Source organism: Hyaena hyaena, unplaced genomic scaffold (assembly GCF_003009895.1).
Source record: "Hyaena hyaena isolate Hyena2069 unplaced genomic scaffold, ASM300989v1 scaffold_543, whole genome shotgun sequence".
In the NCBI taxonomy this organism is placed as follows: domain Eukaryota; kingdom Metazoa; phylum Chordata; class Mammalia; order Carnivora; family Hyaenidae; genus Hyaena; species Hyaena hyaena.
Window position 1 is genome coordinate 583,133 of NW_024081173.1, and position 21,537 is coordinate 604,669.

The 21,537-nt window shown below is 39.4% G+C and overlaps 1 protein-coding gene and 1 non-coding gene across 2 annotated transcripts in view; one reads left to right on the top strand and one right to left on the bottom strand.

Moving 5' to 3' along the window:
* Nucleotides 1–21,537, bottom strand: part of FHIT (fragile histidine triad diadenosine triphosphatase) — a gene marked incomplete at its 3' end in the record, with an annotated part of 793,119 nt that overhangs the window by 581,960 nt on the left and 189,622 nt on the right. The gene's annotated exons all lie outside the window — the stretch shown is intronic.
* On the top strand, nucleotides 4,120–4,204 carry TRNAE-UUC. Its single transcript has one exon. It is a non-coding gene; the product is annotated as a tRNA-Glu (tRNA).

The following is a 21,537-nucleotide window of genomic DNA, read 5'->3' on the forward strand; positions in this document are numbered from 1 at the left end:
AACTGTATGTCCTTTTCATCTGTGTTCTGCCCTAAAATGGAGTATTGTATGCATGCATCACTCAATTGCAGACACCAATGTTTAAATCCAGAACCTTTCACGGGGTGCCTGGGTGTCTCAGTCGGTTAAGCGTCCGACTTCAGCTCAGGTCATGATCTCATGGTTCGTGGGTTTGAGCCCCACATTGGGCTCTGTGCTGATGGCTAGCTCAGAACCTGGAGCCTGCTTCAGATTCTGTGTCTCCCTCTCTCTCTGACCCTCCCTTGCTCACGCTGTCTCTCTCTCTCTCTCAGAAATAAATAAAACATTAATATTTTTTTAAAATAAATAAATCCAGAACCTTTCTTATTTATGAAGGACTATACACGAAAGACATCAGAAGCTTCATACATTCAGTTTACTTAGAACAGAAAGAACGAGCATGATATAACAATACTGGTGAAATATGAATGGAATGGTAGTGAGAAATGGATCCTCACAGTGGTAAAATTCTGAAAAGAGCAAGAAAGTCTTCCTTCTGGAGTGTCTTCAGGAGAACACTGCCTACCTAAATATCGGTCTCACTTGATTTGGTCTTAACTTTCCTAAAGCCAGGTGGAGGGAATGGAAGGCTTCTCTCAGGCTCAATGTCTCCCTCTCTGCCTCCGCTCTTCCTTCACTATCTCCTATACGCCAGGTAGTGTGTTGCAAACTAATGAATGAGACAGTTGTTGTTGTTGTTTTAATCCAACAACACATAGCGAATAGTTGGGCCAAAACATGGTTAAGGCAGTTCAGGTAATGGAGAAAGAAACTCAGCCACGGCATGGTCTGAAGAGCTGTCTCAGCTAAGCCTTAGTGTAGTTAGGAGTCTGGGTACGCAGAGAACTTCATACAGTTCAGTACTGCCAGAACATAAAGCAAGAAGCAAGGAGTGGTGAGAGATGAGCAGTTTGACAAGCTTGGGTGTTATCTTGACAGTGATGGATGAAGATCTGGAGAGCTCAGGCAGAGGACTGACAAAGTTTAGAAAAATTCTTACAGCTGCTACATACTTGAGTGGAATTGGACAGAAGGCCAGGGGGCCAAGTTAGGAAGCTGGTACAAAGTCTCAAGAAAATACAGGAACCTGAATGGAGAACCAGGATTGATTTGACTATGATTCGTAAAGTTAAACATTTTAGGAGGATGGGAGAGGAGTTTATCCTGGAGAAAAATAATAAACTAATAAAACGGCAGAACAATAATTGGGCATATAGATTATTAAGGAAGTTACTAAGTAATGTTGACAATTTTAAGTATGCCCATGATATACATGACTAGGGCTTTCTATGGTCCAATGTGTGGTCAGTTTTGATGAGCTTCTCTGTCTTAATATAATGTTTTCAAGGTTCATCTATGTTGTAGTATGCATCAGTGTTTCATTTCTCTTTATTGACAAATAATATTCCATTGATTGGATATACCACAGTTTATTTACATACTCATCAGTTGATGAATACTTCAGTTGTTTCTACTTTTCGGCAAGTATACTGTTATGAAGATTCACATACAAGTTTTTGTATGTGTGCATATTTTCATATCTTTGGATATATATCTAGGAGTGGAACTATTAAATTATATGATATCACTGTTTAACCTCTTTAGTAACTGTTTTCCAAGGTTTCTGCACCAATTTACATTCCCATTAGCAGTGTATAAGGGTTCCGATTTCTCTACATCCTCCTTTTGATTATAACCATTCAAGTGAGGGTGATGTGGTGACTCACTGTGGTTTTGATTTGCATTTCCTTGATAGCTAATGACTTTAAGCATCTTCCCATGGGCTTATTGAGAATTTATATATCCTTTCTCAATAAATATCTACTCAGGTCCATGGATCATTTTTCACTGGGTTGTCCCTAAATTATTATATATATTCAACATTTTATAGTTTTCATATAAATATATACTATATATATGTTACCTACATAATAATACATATATATCACATTATATATTTAGATATAACTCCCTTATCAGATATATGATGTATAAGTATTCTCTCTCATTCTATGGATAGTCTTTTCACTCTTCTGTTGGAATCTTCCAAAGCAGAGAAGTTTTAATTTCAATGATATTCAATTTATCTATTTTTTCTTTTGTTGCTAATGCTTTTAACATATCAAAAAAAAATCATTGCCTCATACAAAGTCAAGAAGATTCATGGTTGTGTTTTCTCCTAAGAGTTTTACAGCTTTAGCTTTTACTTTTGGGTCTTTGATCAATTTTGAGGTAATTTTTGAATACGGCATGAGGTAGAGCTCCAACTTTACTCTTTAATGTGGACCTCCACTTGTCCATATAGTTTCTTCATAATAGTATTCTTTCTCTATTGAGCTGTTTGACAGACTAGCTGATAATCATTCACAGTAAACATGAGGGTTTATTTCCGGAATCTCGTTTCCACTCCATTGAACTATATGTCTATCCTTATGCCAGTAGCATGCTATCTTGATTACTACAGATCTGCGAGTTTTGAAATCAAGAGGTCCTCTATCATTATTTTAGTCAATTCTGCCAAGAACTGCCTAGTCAGCTAGGACTCTGATAGGGACTACATTCATTTGGTAGATCATTTCAGGGACTACTGCCATTTCAACCCTGTTATTTCCAATACATGGTTCTTCAACAATGTTATGTAGATTCAGATAAAAATTTTACACTTATTTCATTAGATTTATCCCTAAGTATTTTATTCTTTTTGATATCACAGTAAATATTTTTTCTTAATTCTCCCCCTTATTGTTCATTGCTCGAGTACAGAAATACAATTGTTTTGTATAGTGATATTGTATCCTGTGAATTTGCTGAACTTGTTTATTATTACTAATAGTTTTTTAGTGGATACTTAGGATTGATACATACAAGATCATGTCATCTGCAAATAAGAAATAGCTTTTCTTCTTCATTCCAAATCTGGATGCTTTTATTTCTTTTTCTTGCGTAACTGCCCTGGCTATAACCACCAGTACAATATTGAATTGAAGTGGTGAGAGCAAATATCTTTGTCTCCTTCCTGATCTTAGAGGAAATGCATTCAATCTTCCACCATTAATTATGATGTTAACTGTTAGGTTTTAGCATATGCTCTTTATCAGGCTAAGGAAGTTCCCTACTATCATAGTTTATTGAGTGTTGTTATTATAAAGAAGTATCGGGTTTTTTTCAAATATTTTTCTCTGCATCTATTCATATGATAATGTGCCTTCTTTTATTCTACTGATACAGTGTATTACACTAATTGATTTTCAGATATTTAACCAAACTTGCTTTCCTGCATTAAATCCCACGTGGCCATGATGTATTGTTCATTTTAGATGTTAATGAATTTGAACTGCTACTATTTTGTTTAGGATTTTTGTGTCTATATTCCTTAGAGATATTGGAATGTAGACTTATTTCCTTGTCATATCTTCCTACTGGCCCCATGGAATGCAGAGAAAGTGCTCTTTCTCATTTTTTGAAAAGTTTATGAAGAATTGGTATCTTTTTAAATGTTTGGTAGAGTCACTAGTAAAGCTCTCTGGGCCTGGGCTTTTCTTGCTGGGTCATTTTTAAGTTACTAATTCAATCTCTTTACTTGTGATGAGTTTATTCATATTTCCTATTTCTCCTTGAGTCAGTTTTAGCAGTTTTTATCTTTCTAGCAATTTTGTGCATTTCATCTAATTTGTTGGCATACATCTGTTCATGATATTACCTTATAATCCTTGTCTCTCTCTATAAGGTCAGTAGTAATGTCCCCTCTTTCATGCCTGATTTTGGTAATGTGAGTATTCTCTCTTTTCTGCTTGGTCAGTTGAGAAAAAGGTTTGTCATTTTTGCTTATCTTTTCAAAGAGACAACTTTTGCTTATTTGATTTTTTATTTTATTGATCTCTACTCTAATCTTTATTTCTATCCTTCTGTTTGCTTCGGGTTCATTTTGCTTTTCTTTCTGCACTTTCTTAAGGTGAAAGAATAGATTACTGATTTGAGGTCTTTTTTTTTAATGCAAGTGTTTAGAGCTATCTACATTCTCTTTAAACATTTGGTGGTATTCCATATGCTTTGGTAGGCTATGTCTTCATCTTTATTTATCAAAAAAGGTTTTGGGGCGCCTGGGTGGCTTAGTCGGTTAAGCGTCCGACTTTCGCTTGGGTCATGATCTGGTGGTTCGTGGGTTCGAGCCCCACCTCGGGCTCTGCGCTGACTGCCAGCTCAGAGCCTGGAGCCTGTTTCAGTCTGTGACTCCCTCTCTCTCTGACTCTCCCCTGCTCATGCTGTCTCTCTCTCTCTCTCCTAGAAATAAATAAAACATTAAAAAAAAAAAAGGTTTTGTATGTTTGTTTACTTGTTTGTTTGTTTTTGTAATTTCTCTTGTGATTTCTTCTTTGGCTCATTGGCTTTTTAGGAGTGTATTGTTTAATCTCCATTTATTTATGAACTTCAGAAATTTCTCTTATCGTTTTTTAATTCTACACTATTGTGGCCAAAGAACATGCTTTATATGACTTAAAGCATTTTAAATTTTTTGGGGCTTATTTTATGATGTATGTGGAGAACATTCCATGTACACTGGAGAAGACTGTACATTCAAGGTTCTTTTTTACTTTTTTCCCTCATCTGTTTCTCTTTTCCCCTGATCTAATAAACTGTCTGCATCATTTACTATCACATCCCACTGTTAGATTTCACTAATTTCCAGCTTCTTGTTCTAGTGAGTTTGATAATACCCCAGGGCAGGGCATAAATTGCTCCACAGTTTGATCCAATTAAATTCAGACTCTTTTGCTGGGGGTGGGGGAGTACTTTTGAGACCAGCTTTGCTGGGTTTTACTTTTTAAAAAATTTTTTTCTGACTTCAGGAGGACAGATCTTCCCTGAAAATATCTGGTAAACTAAGTGAGCTATGCTTAGGCTACAGCTATCACAGAGCTACCAACCTCCTCTTAATTGCTTCTCACCACAGTCTCTACTGGTTTGGAGAGCACCTTAGACTTAAAATTCCCCATACTCTGTTTCATATCAATTGAGTTTCTTTGGCTAGAGTTTTAGAACTCTCTTTTCTTTTAGCCTGACTCTCTCTCTAGCAAATCTGAGTCGCTGCTCTGGAGCTGAGGAATGGAGTGACACCCTTGCTTTGTGAGCATGGTACTGGTTAGGGGTGGTCATTTTTGGTATTCTTGAGTTGCCTCTCCCAGAATGGAACCTCTCTGCTGCCAGCAAGCTAAGCAAGGGTAATCTGTATCTCAGTACTCTCAGCTGGCACACCTGGGGTAGTCTCCACTCCATGTGTGTGGGCTGGGTGGAAGAAAGTGGTCTCTAACCTGTTAGCTTCATTCACCAAGAATTTAGCTTCTGTATCTCAGATCTGGATGGGACGAGAAATGCTGGTGGCCTGCCTCTTTTAATGAGACAACACATTCCTTGACTGAGAGCTAAAGTGAAAGTAAGCTCCATTGTCTTGGCACCATCTGCCCAAAGCAGAGCTTCCATAAGGATTAAATGGGGTTGGGATGAGGAGGAACAAGTCATAGCTCAAATGTCATAGACCCTTGCTGCTCTTACCAAGATTTAGTATATTTTCTTAAATATTTCTTTATTTGCTGCATACAGTTAGACAATAGACATAGACAATTCCAGAGACTTTAAAAGGTCGGGTTTCTTTTCTATCATTTTCACTAGTTATGGTTGTTTTGCTGGGGAATAGGTCTGTGGAGCACCTCACACTGGGGCCATTTCAGAAATGGAACTCTGATAAACTTCTCCTTAAGCCTTGGAGACTTAGAAGTTGCTTATTATCAAAGCAGAGCTTAGCTTAGCATGACCAAATTCATGCCCAATATTAAAGCAGAATGTTTTTCCCTCAAAGGGAAAAATCATTAAACTAATGATTAGCCAAATCTATCTTTCTCTGATAAGTTCTTGTCCCTTAAAGCTGAATAATTTTCATTGGTCAGATTCCAAAATAATGCCTTTCCTATTTTTCCTTTGTCCTTTCTGTTGCCTCTGCTGGCTACTATAATGTGTCTATGCATACTGCACCCCTCTGATGAGAATTCCAAAGTTACTTCAGGCTCCTTGCATTCTTTAAAGCACAAAACCTATTTAAAGATGACAATATGGCCATCAATGAAGGCAGGAATGCTATATATTTTATTCACCAAGTATTCTCAGATCTTAAAACAGTACATGGTTGCTTCGTAGCTGCTCTTGAAACATATTTTTCAAAGGAATGATAGTATCAGTAATCTGCTCTTTTTCCTTTGTCATATTGGCTGCCCTAGGGATGGAAGTGATGAGAGAAGAGTTTGTCTTATGGTAGATTTCTGAAAGTATCCTCCCACAGAGTGGTTCAAACTGGGACCCTGACACCCATATTAAAGGATTCTGTGTAATGATAAAACAACCCAAAAGTCTTCTTGCCAGGAGGTCTGGGCTCCTTTTCAAAGTTATCTCAGGAAACCCAAGGGGTATATTCTGGCATGTGTAGCTGACACCATAGAACAGAGTGTGGTACATCAGTTATGTGAATGAAAAGCAGTGTGAGGAAGCTGGTTCCAAAGGAAGATGCTGTTGAAAAGAAAGCAAATGGTTCTGAAAAATCACCCCACATCTGGCACTGAGGGAGACTCAAATGCATAGCAACACCCTGGGTGCTCAGAAGATGCAGGCTTGTCCTCTTACTTTGATCTGAGAGAATCAAATCTCTTTCCAAAGCCATCAGAGCCCTGCCATTAGATGACTGGGTCTAGAAGCCCTAGAAAATTCCTGAAATAATGATAAAAAGGTAGCATCGAACCACCACAAGAAGCCTCTTTGGAAACTGTGTGTTCTGTATTTCTAAGGTTTTGGCTCACTGTCTCTCTTATTATGTATTAAAGTCCATCTACTTAGCAAGCCCCACCCCAGCCCTGCCTACAGACCCGGCCAGGCCTCTTACTCAGGCACCCAATACCATCAGTTGAGCTTTGCCAAGAACATCACCTCCTCTAGATCTCTGGCTTTCTGATCTTTCTAGTCACCTACAACCTGCCACCCCCAACCCCAACCCCATCCTATCTTGATCTCATTCTGCTTTGCACAGAGTAATTACTGCATTGGTTAATTGGTAGATGCAATTAATTCATCAATCTCCTGCTAGAGTCTCTGTTGGGATTCTGTGACTGTGTGTCTTTAACCTTATTGGAAAGCGGCCACTCCTTAGATCTTACCCTCACTTCTTCCCAGTTCATAAAAAAAAAAAAAAGGCAGCCCAGCAAGAAGTGGGTAAAAAACAGCTCTTGATCTTTGCCCTCTTGGTATCAGCTTTGAGACACCTGGCCAAGTACAGCCTGTGCTAAGTTTCAAAGAAAAGGCAGATAACTTTGAAGATTTTATTTCACAGGGACAAAAGATAAAAGTCTCTGTTGAGTTGTCATTGGATGCTTAATGCTGTTCGTGGTGGGGAGCTGGGGCTCCCCTCCTCCTCCATGGACCTCTAGCAGATTAGGTTTGAGAGCCTTAATTCGAGGAAGGATTTACAGCTGTGAAAAGGTATAATATCATTTTGATTTGGGTTGTACTAGCTGGGGAAGCCAGATTACATTTGTATGAAACTGTATTAGAAGATATGACTGAAGCCACCAAAATCAAATAAAGGGAAAATTTTTCAGAGAGTCTAAAAGTAGGGGCCTGCCTTTCCAACACCCCTACACTGTTTCATCACTATCCTGATTTACACCAGGAGGATCGAAGCAGAAACACAGAAGGTAGATGGCAAAAATGCTTATGCTTGCCCGACCTCTCCATCCATCAGTCTGTCATAAACCTAACCCAGAGACGGGTTCCCTGGATAAAGAAGAAAAATTAATTAACCCTTGGAGACGTGTGGAAGTTAGCAGGGGAGAACAACTTATGAATAATGCCCTGCTTTCATTTCCTGAGGTACTGTCTAATTTAGAGTCTCAGAGAAATCCATCAAATGGTCTCTGAAGTTCTGCTGGGACCCAGTCCATCCACCACCACCATATGCCACCACTTGCGTGTGTCACACAGCACTCCCCAGATAATGACTTACGTAGAGAGTGTGCCTTTCCTTCAGAAGAATCTTAAAACTATTTTAGAACCTGACTCTCCTCATTTGCGGCAAACGGTGAATCACATTGTGTACCGCAAAAACACAGCTTCCTCTGTGAGGAAGCATGGAAAACTAGTAGCTCTTGCTTGGAATTGTTTGTGCTACGCAGACCTGGGCAAATCAACAGCTTCTTCTAGCAGGACTGAGAGATGCATAAACTGAACACCATGGGTAGAGCTTCTAAAATTGAAAGTACTGTGCCAAAGCCTTTAGATTCAACCAGAATATGTTGATCACGGTTGGGGGGAACTGGGCGAAAGAGGGCTCTTTCTTATCATCAGGGAAAAACTGTGAACTTCCCAGCAATGGGGGGAAATCACGCTGACAGCCACGAGCATCTGCAAGGGGCTCCTAATTCTCAAACTGCTGGTTCCTCTAAGAACAGCTAGTAGCCACAGAACATGACGTGTGAGGATGAGTTCTCTGATTTCTGGCAGGAGTTCTGATCTCCCAAGTACCACAGAAGATGGAAAGACCATTTTTCCTCACAGGAACCACTTTCAGCACACGGTTTTTACACGTGCACATCTCCTCAGACAGCAAAAATGTAGCAACAGCCTCAGCTCCAAAGTTAAAGTTGCACCAGGCCCGTCACCAGAGGACTCAAAGTCTTTGACTTTGGCACATGCAGATGTCCGGATTAGCCTGAATAAAGAGATGTTGGTGTAAGAAGGCACCTCTTCTCCAAATGTGGGGCTAAAACATGGTTTCCTCAAGGTCAGAAAGTAGTGACAAAGGCACAAAATGTAGGTTCTGACTTCCAGATGTGGTTTACAAATAAGATTAATCTGATGAAAAATACATCCAAAGTCTCTCAGCTTGCTCAAAAGAAATCCCTGGCAATAATTTCTATTTATTAATATATTAATTTACATAATTTATTTATAGCATATCTACAACACACTAATGCCTATACAAGATAATATTCTCAAATTGTTACACACCTCAGCGTAAATAAGCCTTGTTTCTAATATTCTCTGTATCTAGGAAGAAGTTAAAAAGAAAGTCCTCTTTCTTTCAGGCACCTGTTCATTCCCTCACCATCATCTCAGACACTATAAGAGAGGTTCCTCTGAGACCCTGAGAAAGCAAAGAACCATAGCTTCTGTAGCCTTGGAACACTAAGCAAGTTATCAATAACACAGAACCTTGAAATTTGACTTTGAACTCTCTGTCTCTCTGAGTAGTAGATACCCTGTGAGCAAAAGAGAAGAGAAGATGGAGTGGGTAAAAAGCCCTGGCCATTGTGCTGACATGCTAGTTCTCTGAGGTTTCATTTTCCCCCTCTGGAAAATGCCAAGTGTAGATTAAGACAAACCTAAAATGAAAGTCAATCTCTCTGATTAAAAAAAAAAAAAAAGTAAATAAAATGACCTTTAACTGGTAGGAAGAAAATGTGCTCAAAACAATGTCACAGATAGTTTATGAACCTGCACTCAGAAGGCAGGGTAGTATGTATGGCGGTTAGGAACACGAGGTATGAGTCATACCACCTGATTCCACATGCTGATCACATCCTTAACTAGCTGTGCAATCTTGGCCAAATTACTTAAACTCTCTGAGTGTCAGTTTTTCTATCTGTATAAGAAAAATAATAAAAGTTGCTCTATCATAGAACTATTACATCTAATAATGTATGTAAAGCTGTTAGGATAATACCTACCCCCACAGTCAGTACACAGTCAACATTAGTTACCATTAGAAATACAATTCATAGCGGCGCTGGGTGGCTCAGGTCATGATCTCAGAGTTCACGAAATTGAGCCCCATGTCAGGCTCTCCTGTGCTGACAGCTCAGAGCCTGGACCTGCTTCAGATTCTGTGTCTCCCTCTCTCTCTCTGCCCCTTCCCAGCTTGTACTCTCTCTCTCTCAATGATAAATAAAACATTTTTTTTTTAAAAAAGGAATACAATTATTAATAATTCTACTTAAGGATAAAAAGGAGTAATATTTACATATTTGCAATCCTCTTGACCTGAGAAACTATAAAATCAAGGATCGAAACAGAACTGTAAGAGAGACGGCATTGTGTCATGCCCTTCAGATTACAAGTTGCCGGATAAAGCAATCCAAATTTAGAAAAATCTTTCAAGCTATTTTGCAGTAGCTACGTCTGCCCTCGCTTGGGAAAGGGAGATGAACGCTCCTCGCGTTCTGGAGAGCTACTCAGAAAAGCTAGGTGACCCCTGGCAAACCTTTGGCTTCCCTGGGAACAAAGTTAGGCAGCTTAATTTGAGCAAGCGAGGGGGAAGCATGAGCCCACTCCCATTCGCGGTCCGGTCTCCATCTGCGTGATTCCACCTGGAGCCACAGCTCGCCTCTGCCGACACCGAGCCCAGCTGCCAGGGAAAGGTTTCGGGCCCGAAGTGGTGCCCCAACAATTTCCGGTTCAGTGGGAAGCTGGGGAACACTTGGTCCCCCGGCACACGATTTCCTCATATTTCATCACTTTCCAGACTTTAAACAATTGTAACCTTCCCTCTGGGTGGGCACAGGCACAGCTGTGCTCTAAGTGGAAACACTAGACTCGGAGCAGCGCCAGTCGATTTCTCCCCCTCCACTGGGCATCCAGTTAGTATTGTGACGGTGGCCAAGTCCTAAATTCTCTGAGCTTCACTTTCCTCATCTGTAAAATAGGCAAAAGCTGGCGCTGGGGGCTGTGAGGAGATGTGCACGGGCCACACGAATGCCTAGGTACTGTTACTAATTTTCAAGGCTCCACTTATTTTCTGGACTGAAAAAGGTTGTCAAGCTTCTCTCATAGCCCTCTCTAAAAACAAAACTCCAAACAGGGAAACATTTCTAAAAGCTAACACATTTGAGAAGGAGACGAATGAAAATTCATCGCCACATAAACCGGTCAGGGCCAAAGCAACAAACGGCTTGGGCGAAGCAGTCGGTGTCCACAATTTATTCTTTAATAACTTCTACTGTAATGTTGCTGGGGCACATCAAAGGACAACAACAGCCCGATGTTGGTAATCCCTCTCACATATAAAAACTTTCATTACAGGGTGTTAAAGGCATCGGTCTGTCTGAGAAATGGGAATCAATAGGAGTTGGCTGCTTTTTTCTCCCAGTCCTATGCCAGGGAAACGACACTGGCTTTTTCTTCCCAGAGAGACCGCTCTGTGGGGCCAGGGTTTCTTCTGATGGCTGTGGATGATCAACAAGATGAAAACATCTCTGTAATGAATGGAGAAGGGGAAAAGAATTTCAGGAGAACACTCTCTGTGCCAGAAGCGGAGAGCAGTCCATCCTAATCAGCCCTAAATGCTGCTTGTAAACGCTGGCTTTGATGTATCTTGAAAAGTCACTGGGATTTGTTCAGACTTGGTCATTTTTGTGCTCTCAATCCTAAAAGATCTTAATTCTAAAAAGTGTTGTTAATGACCCCCCAAGAGAAGGACAATTTGGGGACAGTGCAGCAGAGTTCAGTAATACAACCTACAGAAGTACGTGGTAGGCAGCCATTAGTTTCCCCCTATTATCTGTAATGCGATTTATTAAGAGTCGGAAATACAAAATTCTCTAGAAATGTTTTTAAATTCAGCCTGACTATAGGATCCATTTCCTTTAAAGCATGATTTTGGATTCTTTAAAAAGCCAGAATCACCATGTATGTTCCCTTTATTATGAATTTCTAAAGATCGAAGGCAACTCATAGCATGTCCCTAGTAAAGGTCATCAACAAACCACATCTTGCCAAAGCCAGTGGCCAATTTCAGGCCTCCCTTCATTTAACCATTTATTTAGCAGCATTTGACAGTTGGCCACCCCCTCCCTCTTGAACCATTTTATTTTACACACAACCACCTCCACAACTACTCCTTCCCTCCATTGCTCCCCTGCTCTATCTATCTTTATGGTTTTATCAGGATTTGAGACCATCTCACAGATTTTTGTGTGTGTTTGTTATCTGACTTCATCCCTTGTGCTTCAGAAGGAAGTTCCTGGAACATCATGGACACTCCATAAATGTATGGTATCTGACTGACACTTGGCATTTTCTTGCGACAGATTAAAGACTAAAGTTCAGAGGAGTAAAGCAACTTGTCTAGGATTGCAGAGTCATCTGCCAAGGCGAGATTTGAACCCAAGGTCTCCAAACACAAAACCCATACTCCGGACCATTATACCATGCACGGGCTGCCTTATGGTAAATACCCTGAGAGAGCCAGTTGGTAAACTTTTAGGGGACAGATTGCAAATACCTTTGGGTTTTTGTTTTGGTCCTGGAACCCTGTGCAGAATCAGTTGGGATTTGTGGAATAAATGAATTTTACCTGTGCCCTCTAAACAACAAGAACTTTGAGGGTAAAGACAAGATGCAGGGCACCTTTTACAGCTCAAACAGACTGCTGGCCACAACAGGGGGTTGGATTAGTTCCTATGGACTGGTCTACTTACCAAGAGGAGGCAGAAGTCTGGGCAATTGTAACTCAGCCAGAAAAGAAGCAAAGAACCAGGAATGGCAAGATGTTGAAAAATCTGTGTTATTTCTTTTCCAATTAAGAGACTCTCTCCATATGGAGAAAGTAAGCATCACCCTAAGTATGAGAGGAGAATAACTTTCTCACCTTGCTGACTTCCTGCGCTCCTACCCTGCTGAGACAGTCTTTGGGCCACTGCACAAAGAGCCAAAAAGTGACTCCTTCACAGCATGAGACCACTTTTAGCTGTAGGCCAGGAAGAGGTTTTCCCTTGGTCTTTTATTCAGTTCACGGAAGGGGACATCCTGCGACCTCATTTTCTGAAGTAAAAGAGAGAGTCAAGTGGCTTCCCACTTCGGGGTTCTGTACAAACTCCCCCTTTGATGGCACCTTTCCATTCCTCTGAGGCAAGTCACAGAGAGGGGGAGAGCACTTTCCCATTTCAAGGAGGGTGGAGTTCCTTGGGAATCAGCTCTGAATGGGAATACCGTAGTGCCGGGGAAAGGAAAACAGAAGGAAGGCCCAGTTTCAATCCTCTGAACCACAGCCAAGGACACCTTCATTAAAAACAATTCTCATCAGGGGAAAGATGCTTAGGAAAAAAATTAGTGGCTCAGCAACATGAACGGGACACTTGGACAAAAGACATTTCAATATGGTTGCTTTGATAGCACTGTTGTGAGCCAGTCGTTGTGATGGTGGCATGAAACTATTTGGAATTTTTGTCCTTAACCTGGGGAAATACCTATGTGCGTAATTTTGGATCAATAAGAATAGTTTTTATTTGCCAGTTTACTTGTTGTTTTGTCTTTCTCCTGGAAGACAATGACTATACCTTTCTTAGTTGTCACTGTATCCCTAGTGCCCAGCCTGGTACCTGACACATGATTACTTATTGAAGAAAACTCAAAGACTACTATAGGTATGAGATCTCCTCCTCCTCCTACCATTACTTCTACTGTTTATGCCCGGTGTTTATACATATTAGGTGCATAATTATCTGTTGCAAACAATGAACTGCCACCATCACTACTACCATTATGGCCCTATCACTACTACCACTACTGCCACCAACAATGAGTGATCCTGTTGGCTCTTCATTAAAAAAACCATTACAAGGATTATGCCTGGGCTTTCGATTATCATCGCCATTTTACAGAAGGGATCATAGGCACAGGGAAGGAAAGCATCCTAAGACAAACATGCAATATGTGGTAGAACTGGAATAATAATTCCAGTTGTTGTTGTTATTGCTCTTGGCCAAGTAAACTGGGAAATATGAGGAAAAGGCTGAGGGTTAAGGATAGGATTGTACTTAGTGCCTCTATTTTGGTCTCTAAGCAATTCCTTTCACTGAAACGAACCCAGGGATCCTTGAAGAAATGGCAGATTGTAGATCTGGCACAGGAAATGGACACAATGAACATGGAAAGCTTGTCATCAGAAGCTATCAAAGCCTGCTAGAGTCATGTCAAAGGACTTGGAGCCAACCTGAAAGGGGCTCCCACTGGCCAAAGATGAATCAATTTCAACATTAAAAGAACTTTAAATGTGGTAGAATGAAACAGATCTAATGAACAAAAATCCATGAGTTCCATAATGATATGAAAAAAATATCATTGGTCACCTTTATAAGTTGTTAGGGTACCAACTCATAATTAAGAAAATATATAAATAAAAGGGAATGGTTAGGCATTTATCCTAACTTTCCTGTACAGATTGCATATCAAGGGAATGAAACAGGAATTGAAAGTCCCATATAAAGGAATCACATTAATATGAAGATGAGGAATGACAACTAGAAAATCACCATCTGTAACTCTTAATGACATAATGGTTCTAGGCAACCACCATCAATGGCTCCTAAAACATTAGCTTAAAGCTTGATGGGGATCTTGTTATTGAAGGGATCAGACTGACAACACTTGAATCTGTGAGTCAATCCTAAACTAACTAAAAGTGGGATGACCAGACATTACATCAGTGTTTCCCAAACTTTGCTGCACATTAACATCATCTGACCAGAGAAGGCGGCAGGGTCAACTCTTAAAAATCCCAATGTTCAGCTCACGTTCCATATCAATTAAATCATAATGTCTGGGATAGTAATCAAGCATCAGGGTTTTTTTTCCTTCTTTTATTTAAAGATTTATCAGATGATTGTAATGTGAAGCCAAGTTTGGGAACCACCGTATTTTATGGTTCATGGAGTGAATGCAGTGGCAGATACACAGTGTCCCCTATGATATGTTACTACCAAACAACCTCTGCATCTAACCAAATACCTATTACCAAGATGAGGAATAAAGAAACATTCAAACAATGGCACTACAAAGAAATAATCAGCAATCCAAAGTGCAGGGTTTTCAATGAAGAAAAAAAAGGCCTAGGGTTCTTTTTCAACAAATGGCATCTTTAAAAATGGTGGTGGGAAGTGCCTTTCTTAAACTATAGCTGGAAGAGTTATATCTCTGGCTCTGAAGGAGCAACTTTTATCTGACTAATCCTCCAACAGAAAACAATTATAATGGTGCATGGAATACAAAATAAGACTGTTTGAAAGCACTGCAGAACCACCAAGGCAAGCAGGCTTTAAGCAGGAAATGAAAGCTCATTCAAGTCGGCCCCATATTTACAGCAGCTTTTTTTTTTTTTTTGTCCTAAGGGCACCTGTTAATTTGCATTGTGGGGATATTCACCAAGTAGAAAGTAGCAACCTTTAACTTGCAGCAGCTTCTGTGTGTTGAAGAGATAAAACTTGAAATTAAGGGCTATAGAGGCAGCAGCTAGGACTTGAGGGGCTAAGACTTCTGAGAAAGGGGGACCACAGAGAAGTGACTTCAACATTCCCAGTTCAAATTCCTCCTCCAGATGTGCACATTCCTCAGCTACAAGTGTGTGGAGTGGGAGTGGGGGGCAAAAAGCTGAGCAAAAATCAGTTGCTAAGACACTAAACAGCTAAGGAGTGATTTTGTCAATCCAGGAATGATTGGAAGACAAACACTGGATTTAGAACCTGCTAAGGACAAAGGGCCATGGCAAACATCCCAGACGCTCAGCTAAGTAACTCTGAGGACTTGAGTTGTTAGAACAAATGGGAAATAAACCAGACACAACTTTGAAAAATCTCATTTCTTGATTAGATCAAGAACATGATCCATTCATACCATATCCACCTGACAGAAAATTAACACCTCTCTGGAAGAAGATAAAATCTACTTGAAAAGGAGTACTAAGAGGAAGTAGATGGCGTTATTTAGGCAGAAGAAAACATTCCCAGATGAAAGCACAGAATGTGGAATTCAGTGAAGAGTACCAGTGTGGGGTAAATATGTGGGGAAGTGCTAAGTAAATAAGATTGTTGAAATTAAAAATGTCTTGGGGTGGGATTGAATTACATGGCAACAATAACACAGAAGAGGAGACAGTATAGGTGGCAAATGATGAATTATAGGTTTCCTAAAACCAAAATAAAAACTTAAGAGACAGATTGTAAGACTGGATTAATACACATAAAAGACAAACCTTAAGTAAACACCAGAAAGAAAGTTAAACTGTCTTTGCTTACAGATGACATGATCATGTATGTAGAAAAGCTTAAACAACTGCAAAAAGACTAATAAAACTAATAAATGAATCTAACAGGTCAAAAGATATGAAGGCAACATACAAAAACCAACAGTATTTTTAACATAAGCAATGAATAATTGGAAAATAAAACTAAAAGTATAATTCAATTTCCTATGCCACCCCATGAAATCCATGCAAGACCTTTGTACTAAAATCTATAAAACATTGTAAAAAGAAATTATAGAACTAAATAAATGGAAAGATTTAACATATTCCTAGACTGAAAGATTTAATATTGTCAAAATGGCATTTCCCTCAAAATTCGATCTAAAGATTCAATGCAATTCCAATCAAAATTCAAAATGACAACATGACTTTTCATAGAAACTGACAAACTGATTATAATTTATATGAAATGCAAATGAACTAAAACAAAGGCAATTTTATTTTATTTTACTTTTAAATGTTTTATTTATTTCTAGGAGAGAGAGAGAGAGAGACAGCGTGAGCAGGGGAGGGTCGGAGAGAGAGGGAGTCACAGACTGAAACAGGCTCCAGGCTCTGAGCTGGCAGTCAGCACAGAGCCCAACGCGGGGCTCGAACCCACGAACCGCGAGATCATGACCCAAGCGAAAGTCGGATGCTTAACTGACTAAGCCACCCAGGCACCCCCCAAACAAAGGCAATTTTAATATATAAGTACAGAATTGGAGAACTCAAACTACTTGATTTTAAGACTATGAAGCCACACTAACCAAAACAGTGTGTTATTAGTGAAAGAACAGATAAATTAATCAAGTAAACAGATGGGTAGTCTAGAAATAGACTCACACACAAATGGTTAATTGATTTTTGACAAAGATGTCAGGGCAATTCAATGATGGAATAGAATCTTTTTGGTAAACAGTGCTAAAACAACTAGATATTCATACTGGGTGGGAAGGCCAGAGGAAGTAATACTGACTCTTACCTTATACCATCTGCAAATATCACCTCAAAATAGATCGCAGACCACACATTTAGAAGAAATCATGGGAAAAAATATTTGCATGCTTGGAGTAGAGTCAGATTCCTTAGAAAGGATCAAAAAACATAACAGACCGAAACTTAAAACTTCTGTGTTTTAAAAGTCACTGCCCTGCAATAGAAGAAAGTATCTGTAACATACATATGTGACAAAGGACTTGTATCCAGAATATATAAAGAACTCCTGTAACTCAACAAGAAAGGAGAAAAAAAAAAAGCCAGAGATTTGAAAACACTGGACGAAAGAAATTATACCAATGGCAAATAAGCACATGAAGAGGTGTTTAATATCATCAAGAATTACAAACAAAAACCACAACAAGATAACTGCACATACCCATTAGAACAACTAAAATTTAAAAGAGTGACCTTGCCAAAGGTTTGCAAGAATGTAGAGCAACTGGAATGCTCATAAAGTGATAATGTGAATTTTTAAAAAATGGTACAACCACTTTAAAAAACTGTTAGTTTCCTTAAAATTTTACATCTATAACATCCATAATATATAATTCAGACACTTCACTCTAAACTTTTTATTTATCCAGAGAAATGAAAGTATGTCCACATGAATATTTGTGTACAAAGATTCATTCAATAAATGAATATTGAATGAAAGCAGTTTCATTCAAATGATAGAAGTTTCATTCAAAATAATCCAAACCTATAAACAACCCATAGGTAAACCAATAACAAATGAATATAAAGAATGAATGAATGAATGAATGAATGAACACAAAATATAAAATGCCCATATAATGGAATACTATTGAGCGATAAAAGGAAACAAACTACTAATACTTGCAACCACCTGCACGATTCTCCAAATCATTATGGTCAATGAAACCAGACATAAAAGAGGATATACTGTATGATTCAATTTATTAAAAATTCTAGAAAATTAAAAATAATCTCTAGTGATAGTAAACACATCAGTTGTTGCCTGAAGGCTGAGACCAGTGGGAAGGAATAACTGTAATCTGACGGGAGTGAATTTTTCATGGCAAGAGAAATGTTCTATATCTTGATGGCACTGGTAGTGTCATGGGTGCATACTTCTTTTAAAATCCATTGAACTATAAACACTGTAAATGGGTACAATTACTTATATACAAATTATATCTCAGTAAGTTGATTTTTTAAAAAGTGGTTGAATTTCCCCCCAAAGTAGCCACACCAAAAAGATGAAATGTTAGTAATTGCATTTATATAATGTGAAAAAAATGGCAAAATCAATCTATGACAATAGGACAATGGCTATGCTGGAAAGCAGGTGTACATGTAATGATTGAAAACATCTAGGTGTTAGTGATGTTCTGTATCTTTGCCTAAGTAGTAATTACAAGGGCTGTTCATTTTTAAGCATTCATTGAGCACTTAGTGTGTACACTTCTAGTGTTTTGTTGTTGTAATAAAAAAAAATAAAAGTAAGGGAATCCTAAAAATTAAAAAACTTAAGAGACACAGCTACTATATTCAATGTGAAGATGTTTTATGGCTTGTGATTTGAAAATCTCAATTGAAAAAGAATTTTGAGGGGCACCTGGGTGGCTCAGTTGGTTGAGCGTCCGACTTCAGCTCAGGTCATTATCTCATGGTTTGTGGGTTTGAGTCCCACATCCATCTCTGTGCTGACAGCTCAGAGCCTGGAGCCTGTTTCAGATTCTGTGTCTCCCTCTCTCTCTCTCCCTCTCTCAGAAATTAAAAAAAAAAAAAAAACATTAAAAAAATAGAAAAAGAATTTTGAGGGAATGGAGAAAAACTGAACATGGATTATTAGATATTAAAGAATCATTGTTCACTTCATTGCATGTGTGCTACAGTTACTTTTGAAGTCCTTATTTGTTAAAGAAGCACAAAAGTGTATTTATAAGTGAAATTATATGATGAACAAGATTCACTATAAAATATTACAGAGAATAATATGCATGTGTGCTCAGTGATGGGATACTGACCATCATGGAAACTGGATGACTGGCTCATGGCAGTTCATTATACTATTCTCTTGGCTTTTACACATATATAATATACATATACGATGTATTATATTATATAATAATATTCACATATATTTTATGAAATACTCATATATTTTGAAAAGTAAAAATCAATTATGAAAATATTCATGCATATTTTAAAAAGTAAAGATAAATTAAAAGCAAGGGTGAGGTTCAGGTACAGGGTCAGAGTGTGTGAAGATGTCTACTGTGCCTGTGACCAAAATCCTCTTCTTTGTACTCTAAAGATCAAAATACGTACAGCATCAAAATGCCCTGTTTCAGTACACACATGGCAAGAAAATTCTCAGGGGTCCAAAAACATGACAAGTAGGAATAGAATGAAATTTAAGAGAGCCCAATTAGGTCTTGAATGACAGCCAGGCAGATATATGATGACAAACAGTGCCCTTCCTTCCTCCAGGGACTGATCTATTTTGAGTCCAAAATGAAGAAAGTGTGCATTTTGTCCAGAGGATTTCACCAGTGTTCTTCTCGTCCTTAGTTATCTAAACCCAAAGCCTACCCAGGTATTGGAAAGGGAAGAATATAACAGGTAACCAAAAACCAGATTATGATGGTATCAGTTGAAATCCCAACAGGAAGAGGTCACAATCATCTTTGCAGAGAATTAAATGAAGGAACTACTCTCAGAGGTGGTACAGAGAAGTCTCTAAGTTAAGGACACCGAGAGCCCCGGGACTAGCTGCAGCAGGCCGAAAAGGACAAAGGGAAAGACAGTGTTACCAGAACCTGATGAGGTAAGAGGGATGGGGACTACCACCATGAGGCGGATCCATGCTGGGATGTTGACCTCAGCACCTTCTCACTTCTCTCTCCTCTCATTACCTCATGTCTCTCCAGGCTGACTAAACTGAACTGAACCAAGCAATAGCCGTGGGAGTCCGGGTGATGTAGTCCATAGAGACCAGACTTGTGGTGAGTCCTCTCACCCAAACAGAGCAAAGACAGTTGCCCAATAGACTATGGGGATGGGCTGGAGAATAACCAGCATATTCCTCTAATGGAGGATTTACATAACACTGGAATACTTAGGGTCTTCAAATCTGAGGGCCTTTTGGCGAAATCTCAAATTCGGTCAGACCTATGGTTTCAGAACAATATATGGTTTCACAATATACACACGGGGCATTGGGTTAAGGAGCTACTCCTGCTCTAAGACTTGGACTTACAAAAATTAAATAAAATTCCTTCGGTATTAAACATTTCCAAAATAAATGCACAGAATAGTATAGAAGGTGGGTTGCACCTTCCATAGAGATTTAACCATCACTCTATGAAAGAGCAAAGTTACCACAAGTAACTCCAAGCACAGAGGAGGAGGGACATCACCTTGCTCTGGCCCATTAGGCCCCTGTGGACTGGCCTTTGCCTGGGCCTCTCCCAGTACTCTCCAGGCGCGTGGGAGCCTGTCCTTGTTGGTTATGCCAGCGCTGCTCTCCCCACCGTGGGCTTTGCATCTGCTGCCTCCTCTGCCCTCAGTATGCTTTCCTCCCTTCCCTTCTTATTAACTCCTACCTCAGCTCAACTGTCACTTCCCAAGGGAAGCTTTCTCAACTTTCCTACACATACTTCCATAGCTTCTGGAACTTTCCTCCATGGAATCATTTCTACATATTTTGGTATGACTGCTTGATAGCCTGTCTACCCAACTAAAGTGTTAGTTCCGCATGGCAAATACCATGTGTGCCTTAGGCGCCATGACATTTTCAGGGCCTCACGTAATGTCTGGAGGCACTCAGTTCTTGTTAAATAAATGAGTGCTCAGTACAAGAACATTTTTTCCATTCAAGAGACAGTCTGAGCTTTTCAATTGTTTTTTTTTTTTTAACCTACAACACAGTTTTGTAGGGGGGTTTCCCCCAGAATTAAATTACTGGCAACTCTCAATGATCTGATTGTCCCCCTCCCCTTTTTTTCTTAGACCTCTTATAAGAAAATGATCTTTAATGAGGATTTTTTAAGACAACATACAAAGTATGCTTGGTATTCGTACACATTCAACTTGATCTCATAGTCCAGTTTTTGTAGTTCTGCTCTAAGATGCTGCTTACAGGCACTCCAAGGAAGAAAGACTTAATCATATCCTCTGGATTCCATTTAAAATGCAAGAAGTAGGGGCGCCTGGGTGGCTCAATTGGTTGAGTGGCCAACTTCAGCTTAGATCATGATCTCACGGTCTGTGAGCTCGAGCCCCATGTCGGGCTCTGTGCTAACAGCTCAGAGCCTGGAGCCTGCTTCTAATTCTGTGTCCCCCCGCCCCCACCCGCCCTTCCCCTGCTTGCACTCGCTCTCTCTCTCCCCAAAATAATAAACATTTAAAAAAATAAAAATAAAAAAGTAAAATGCAAGAAGGAGCCACATAATTCT